Below are 7,291 nucleotides of genomic sequence, written 5' to 3'. Positions count from 1 at the left end.
TGTAGTATTGCTTATATTACACGAAATAAATGTTTTTTTTTGTAATTAAATAATATCCTTAGAAATGTCTTAAAAATCATTTATATGTGTAATAATGGAGAATTTTATTATTATTATATGCAAGAAAATAAAAGAGTGTTTTATTGATGTATTCCAAGCGTCATTTCCTTTTATTAATAAATGCATAAAACAAATATTATAAAATTCCATTAAAAGTTTGACATCTAAATTTAGATTTGTTTAATTCTATTTCGAAAATGATGTAAGATCAGCATAGTATTGAGAAATCCATTTTTTGATGATCTTGACCTCGATCTTCCGTTGTTTGACTAACCAGCTTGGATCTGTTTCTTTTGCTCCGAGAATATCCAAGCAATGAGACCCTGCACAAAATGATAATTTTGTCTCATCATTAATTTAATGAATAATTATACTGAGAAGTTTTAAAAGTATTAATTTGACACAAACCACTGGTTGTCTTGACGGCCAAAATGCTATTTGATATGCTTTCCAAGACCCTAATACGATCAGATCGAGTAAAAATAAACTATTAAACAAATTATCAACTACTTATTATAATCAAGTCACTTAAAATTATTTAATAATATAAATTATATCGAAGTACATGTATATATATATATATATTGATATGGAGTTAATAATTACGTACCCTCCACTACTATATGGGTCTCTCAGCCCATTGGAGAAGATGATATTGCTGCCAAACCTATGGAGCATTAGCTTTATATCCTGCAAATGGAGAAATTAGCATCCCATTTATTAAAATTCGTTAAAAAAAAATTATTTTAAAAAATTGATTAATTTTCGTTTTTTTTAAAGCACATAATTTTTCTGAAATAATTGTACGCTATATATAAATAGATAGATTGAGATGTACATACATAGCCTCCATAGTAAGTAGTAGCCCAATTAGGGCGTGGTAAAACCCCATAGTAATCGTTGCATTCTTTCACGTAGTCTTCTAGATCGAAAGGATCAGCCGGAAACATGGTATCGTTTCCTATGCCTATTGGAATCACCATATCACTGCATGTCTACAAGGACCAACCCAAAGTTTATTATTACAATAATACATAGAGATAAACGAAAGAGAGTTCAACATGCTATGTATTTGTCTCATCATTAATTTAATGAATAATTATACTGAGAAGTTTTAAAAGTATTAATTTGACACAAACCACTGGTTGTCTTGACGGCCAAAATGCTATTTGATATGCTTTCCAAGACCCTAATACGATCAGATCGAGTAAAAATAAACTATTAAACAAATTATCAACTACTTATTATAATCAAGTCACTTAAAATTATTTAATAATATAAATTATATCGAAGTACATGTATATATATATATATATTGATATGGAGTTAATAATTACGTACCCTCCACTACTATATGGGTCTCTCAGCCCATTGGAGAAGATGATATTGCTGCCAAACCTATGGAGCATTAGCTTTATATCCTGCAAATGGAGAAATTAGCATCCCATTTATTAAAATTCGTTAAAAAAAAATTATTTTAAAAAATTGATTAATTTTCGTTTTTTTTAAAGCACATAATTTTTCTGAAATAATTGTACGCTATATATAAATAGATAGATTGAGATGTACATACATAGCCTCCATAGTAAGTAGTAGCCCAATTAGGGCGTGGTAAAACCCCATAGTAATCGTTGCATTCTTTCACGTAGTCTTCTAGATCGAAAGGATCAGCCGGAAACATGGTATCGTTTCCTATGCCTATTGGAATCACCATATCACTGCATGTCTACAAGGACCAACCCAAAGTTTATTATTACAATAATACATAGAGATAAACGAAAGAGAGTTCAACATGCTATGTATTTTTTTTGGTATATATAATAAAATTGTTTAGCAACCTGCCAAGACCAGCCCTCGTCAGTTTCAGAAACATTGTGGGGTGCATTAACATAACAAGACCTCTTAGTCAAATAAGCAGAAAGGCCTGAGAAAATTTTGCCAAGAACATCATTTTCATCCTTAGCTCCATCGATTCCTCCACATACCATACTAACTGGGTACTTTGGTGGACTATTGTACTGTGCTGCAGTTGCATATGTCGTCTCTAAATAGTTCTTCAACTCTGCAGAGTCCTGCAAAGGACTATATATATATATATATATATGTGTGTGCAATAAACAAAATTCTTATCTTAATATTATTTGGAATCAAAGTATTTTAAAAAAAATTGTTTGATTTTTAAAAATTACTTTTACGCATGCAAAATATAAAATTATAGTATCGATCTGAACCATTTATATTATAATCATATACATATGTTTATAAATATTAACAATTTTAATATATTTAGAATAAATATCGTTGTTGGTTTCGAGGACTAAAAGATAATATTTATAAAATTAAAGACTTTTGATTAATTAGTTCTAGCATATATAAGACAAGTGATCCTAATTTAATAATTAAAAATATGTTAATTAGTTTAATACCGGGAAGTCTTGAATTTCTTGCTAAGTATTGAAAGGCCATCAGGCGAGTCAGCAACCTTATCAATTTCGGACCAAGATTTTAAGATGGTTTGGTAACAATTTTCACTAGCCTCCTGCACGCACACACACACAACATAGAAATATATACTCTTATAAATATAACTAATAAAGATTCATATAAGTGTAGATAATATGGGCCCGTTCCGCAGTTATTTTTTAAATAGTTTTCTGTTTATTAAAATAAAAAATTGATAACAAAAGATAAAAATATGTTCGTTGGATTGTTTTTGTTTTTTATTTTTTAAAAATTTAATTAAAATTTCATAAAATATGAAAACAACTTTTGGATGTTTTTAATTTTTTTTCTTCTGTTTCTTCTTCGAAGGCGAGTGTGCCAACGCTATTTTTTCTCCTTTCCTCTTTACACAAATTTCTTTTATTTAAAAAAAATGGTTAATAAACATGTTTTTATTTTTAAAAATAAAAAAATGAAAAATAAAAAATTTATTTTTATTTTCTTGATTAAAGAAACAAAAACACAAAATTTTTGCCAAACAGCTCCTATATTATAGAGATTTTTTTTAAATACAAATATTTTTTTTGTTTATTTTTTTATATTTTTAGGGTTGCTATTTTTTTTTTCAAAAATACACACTCAAGTAAAGAAAAAACGATTTTCAAAGTTTCATAATTACAAAAATACAGTTTTTAAGAAAAATAACTAAAACACAACTTGAAAACAACTCACTTAATCAACAAAAAAAACTTAAAAACTAAACATCAACAAATTTTTTTTTTAAAAAAAATGTGAAAATAACTTAAAAAGAATACAAAACCTTAAAAATATAAAGATTCCTAAAAATCCGTAAAATTAAAAAAAATGTTTAATCGTAAAAATTTGGGTCCGTTTGGTAAAATTTTTGTTTTTAAATTTTTTAAACACAAAAATAAAAATATTATTTTATTTTTGTTTTTTTATTTTTAAAAAATAAAAATATGTTTGGTAACTATTTTTGTTTTTTGTTTTTAAAAACAAAAAATAATAAACGTGTTTGATAACTTTTATTTTTATTTTTTGTTTAACAATGTGATGTGTTAATTTGAAGAAGAGAAGGAAAAAATGAAAATTGTTTAAAAAAAATTTGAAAGTAAAAAATTTCTATTTTCAAAATTTAATAAATTTTGTTTAAAATTTAAAAAAATAAAAATTATAAATAAAGTTACCAAACGCTATTTTATGTTTAATTATCAAATTTTTAATTAAATAAATAAAAAGCTGTTTTTTTTAATGGTTACCAAACAATACTTTAATTTTCTTTTGAGAAAAATAGTATTTTAGGCAAAAATCTTTATACTATATATATTCGGTAATGAGGTTTAGTTAAATTATTCATACTCTAAAATCCTTTGTGACGATCGTGAAATATGCATCAGATGGTGTGATGTCATCAAAATAAAGAATTGGAGCAGATGATGCCAGAGCACCAATAGCTATGTGGGGATACTTTAGCCTAAACCAAGAAGCCAGCACTGAAAATAATAATGTGAAATAAGGAAAACAAAAGACTAAAGTCAATCATTAATAATAGACGAAATAAAATAGATATTTATTAATAATATTAATATAAATTCAAATATTATAAAATATCATTATTATAAAATAATATTTAATATAAAAATACATATATAATAATATAAACTTAAATTCAAATTTTATAAAATATAATTATTATAATAATATATAATACAAAATATTTAATAATTATATTAATATAAATTTATATGTTATAAAATATATTATGATGATAATATATAGTCATAGTATTTTCTAATTATATTAATATTAATTCAAATATTATTATTATAGTAATATTTAAAATAAAACTAAATATTTAAATATTATAAAATATCATTATACTAATAATAATACATAATCTTTATTTTTATTAAAACAATTATTATTTATGTTTAAAAATGTTATCATATTATATATATATTTTTTCAAAAAATCATAAACAATGTTTTAATATATTTATGTCATTCTTTTATATATAATATTGTTTATTTATTTAAAATTTATATAACAATGATACAAATTTAATAAAATATTAATAAATTTTATAAATAAGATTAAGCAAGTGTGCATTGCAGTTTCTTATATCTAGTATATATATATATCGTTTATAAAAAAAATGTGTACATATCGAAAATTCTTGGTTTTAACGGTTTGTTTTGTAAACTTTAACAGAATATTATAAATATTTAACGGAATATATATTTAAAACAAATAAATTACCATTTTTATAATATCATTTAATATAAGACTACATATATAATAATTATATTAATATAAATTTAAATGTTATAAAATTTTATTATGATAATAATATATTTTCTTAATTTTTTACTAATATGAATTTAAATATTATAAAATATTACTATTATAATAATATTCAATACAAAACTAGATACTTAATACTTATATTAATATAAATTAAAAATTACAAAATATCACTTTAATAATAATAATGATATATAATGCATAATTTTAATTTTTATTAAAAAAATATCATTTATGTTTGAAAAAGTTATCGTGTTGTTTATATTTTTTAAAAAATCATAAATAATATTTTGATTTAATTTTTCAACTAATATATTTATGTTATTTTTTTTATATATGATATCATTTTTATTTATATGACAATTCTATAAATTTAATAAAAATAATTAATAAATTTTATAAATAAAACAAAATAAACGGTATGGCATGTTGTTATGCTTATACTTGTATCTATATATATATATATACACGAGTGTGAAACGAAGATATATATATATATATATATTAAAACTTGAAAATAACTAACTTCCTCCGTATGATCCTCCAATGACAATGACAGGTGAGTTTTGGGCATTAAAAATATCCTTTACATGAAGGGAACATCTGCATAATCTGCTATAGCTTGAGCTGAGTTGAAGTACCCCAAAGTGCTTGCGTTATGTAACGCCTCTTTCCTTGATCCAAATGGAACTGACTTCCCATAGTATCGATGCTAATCGTCACATGAATAGACATAATTAATAATTAGGAAAAATAATATTATATATGACAAAATTTTCATATCATGAATATGTATATGCACTTATATAGATGTGATGATATAAAGTTATACCTCTATGTAGACAAGGAGAGCATTAAATTGAAGGGCATTATCGGTGAGAAAACCAATACTGGGAATATCAAAATCTATAGGTTCTTCTGCTCCTAAGTAAGCAAATATTGGTGCATTTGGGCCACCCCAATACTTAGAGTTGACCACATATCGTTGTTGAAAAGTAGAGTAACTCTCTGGCCTGTAGTTGAAATGATCTAAAGATTGATTGAAGAAAAACGTTTCAAAGTCTTTCGAAACCTCTTCTGTCAAAACAATTTCAGGGTCATGGACTTTTAACCTACTGTTAGTAGGACTTAATCTAGGAATTTTGTTGAACCTGTTTTTCTTTGTGGAAGAAGAAGAGGCTGTGAATGACAAGATCAATACTATTAGTAGTATAGAATAGAGTCGTTGATGAGGCCATTGACATGAGATTTTGTGAGAACACTTCATTTTCATGTAATAAATATTAAATATATAATGTTTAAAGTGTTTGGTGATTGAAAAGCGAAGATTATTGAATCATTTTATTCTTGTTTGCATGTTCTTTTATAGTGTTATTGGAATGTGTCAAATTTATTCTAAAAGTAAACAGCCTAGTATATTAAGAACGTCAAAAATAGCACAAACCCAAATAACTACTTCTCTCAATGTGCAAAAACATTAACCCCAAGAATAGCCAACTTTTATATTAACCCCAAGCATAACAAAAAAGTGCAAAGATAATAAAATAAAACTAACTCAATCTAGAAGTCATATTTAGAAATAAGTATCTGATAGAATGTTTAGAAAGAAAGAAAAATAGCATAGAAATAGCTCTATTTTATTTGGTTCTTTTTGTTAAATTCTATCCTCCAACTTGTATTTGTAAATTTTTACTAAACTAATGGTCAATTAGTTTCTTTTAGTGGAGTAAGAGTTGGATTGGGATATTAAAATAGATAAAATGGTTCTTGACTATATATTATTACTAAATTTGAGATGCAAATTAACAACTACATCAAGTCAAAATTCTTCATAGATTTGAATAACTATTGTAATTGCAAAATAATTTTCCTTTAATATATCCATCAGTACATGATATTGGAATTTCATTAATTTTCCTATAATTTCTAGATTGTTATAAAGTTTAAATCTATATTATAAATTATGTATACATAAATGTTATAAGTATTATATATTATATGGATGTCCATAATATTGGAGAATCCCCTTAGTCAAATATCGTAATAATGGAGAATCACCAAGTTATCCAAATTTAAATATCAATAATAATTCTTGATTATATTAGTGGTACTTACTTGATTTTCTTAGATCATATTTATCTGTATAAATATTGTTCAATGCATATGAAATAATACATAAGAGTTTCACTCGCTCTTTATATCTCTCTCTATTGCTTTGTCTATTTATTTTCTTTATACTTTATATTTCAGTATAATTTATATTGTTCTATCAATTCATTATCAAGTCTCTAGTCATCATAGTTTACTGAGGTAAAAAATATTTTATTGCGAATGTATGTTTATATGATTACAATACTTTTGTTGAGGAGGTTTTTCGACAACAGTAAATTAAGAAATTAGATAATGGAAATTGGGCTTTATCTAAACTCTATCATAATAAAAACACCAAGAACATTAGATGGTT

At 24.2% G+C, this 7,291-nt stretch overlaps 1 pseudogene; it reads right to left on the bottom strand.

The window, feature by feature from the left end:
* Positions 1–246: 246 nt before the first annotated feature.
* Positions 247–6,094, bottom strand: LOC133824552 (uncharacterized; annotated as a pseudogene).
* Between the last annotated feature and the right edge of the window lie 1,197 nt (positions 6,095–7,291).

Source organism: Humulus lupulus, chromosome 1 (genome assembly GCF_963169125.1).
Source record: "Humulus lupulus chromosome 1, drHumLupu1.1, whole genome shotgun sequence".
NCBI classification, from domain to species: domain Eukaryota; kingdom Viridiplantae; phylum Streptophyta; class Magnoliopsida; order Rosales; family Cannabaceae; genus Humulus; species Humulus lupulus.
The sequence above is the reverse complement of the archived record's forward strand: the minus strand, read 5'-3'. Positions and strand labels throughout refer to the sequence as shown.